Genomic DNA, 854 nt, shown 5'->3' with positions numbered 1-854 from the left:
ACGAAGAACACACCAGACCGCATCTCACGATTTCCGAATAATCATCGATTAGCGGTCACTAATCACCATTCAAATATCTTTTATTATCTTCAATTAATTAAATATTATAACAACATAGGTTCAATTTCTCAATATAGAAATATATTAAATATATAAGTAACGCAGTATTGGGTTAAGATTGACATTATCATTACCCATTCGATAATAGGGCTTTTCAATTTTAGTTTTCAAAATAACTTTTTTTTTAAGTACGATTGTCAATCGTCAACCGTTTTTCCCATGTAGAAAATATTTCTGTTAAAAATGTTCGTCATGCTTATATTAAAACATGGCCGAATTCAATCTTGCTTGTAGTTTTTTAATACAAAAAAGACATTCATATTAGCCGAAGTTTAAACCGCGTTTTAAATTCAACAAAATAAAACTATTTAAGCACGAACATCAATCGTGTATTCTCGGTAATAACATTATTACAACAATAACAATAACATTATTATTCAAAATACGGTTGCGGCAAGACTGGATACAAACAATTAACATGGGTCGCTTAACTGCAAACCGTGTTTATGGATGCATGCAAGTGCATGTTCGACAATACCTTTAACGAATGAAACTTGTCTAAATACATTCTATAAACTTTAAAAGAAAAATAATATTTGACAATAGTGATAAGTGCAATAGATAGATTAAAAAAATGATTTAATAAAACTTTCACAAACAAAATAAAAACAGAAAACAGATTTGCGTTTAAATAAAACAATTTTAATTATTTAATATTTTGTTTATTATTAATGCACAGGATAAATTTAATATTTAAACCATAAATAATTATTTGACAAACACAAAGGATACTT

Source organism: Cimex lectularius, unplaced genomic scaffold, assembly GCF_000648675.2.
Source record: "Cimex lectularius strain Harlan isolate CLEC.00 unplaced genomic scaffold, Clec_2.1 scaffold50, whole genome shotgun sequence".
NCBI lineage: Eukaryota > Metazoa > Arthropoda > Insecta > Hemiptera > Cimicidae > Cimex > Cimex lectularius.
Note: the sequence above shows the minus strand (reverse complement) of the source record.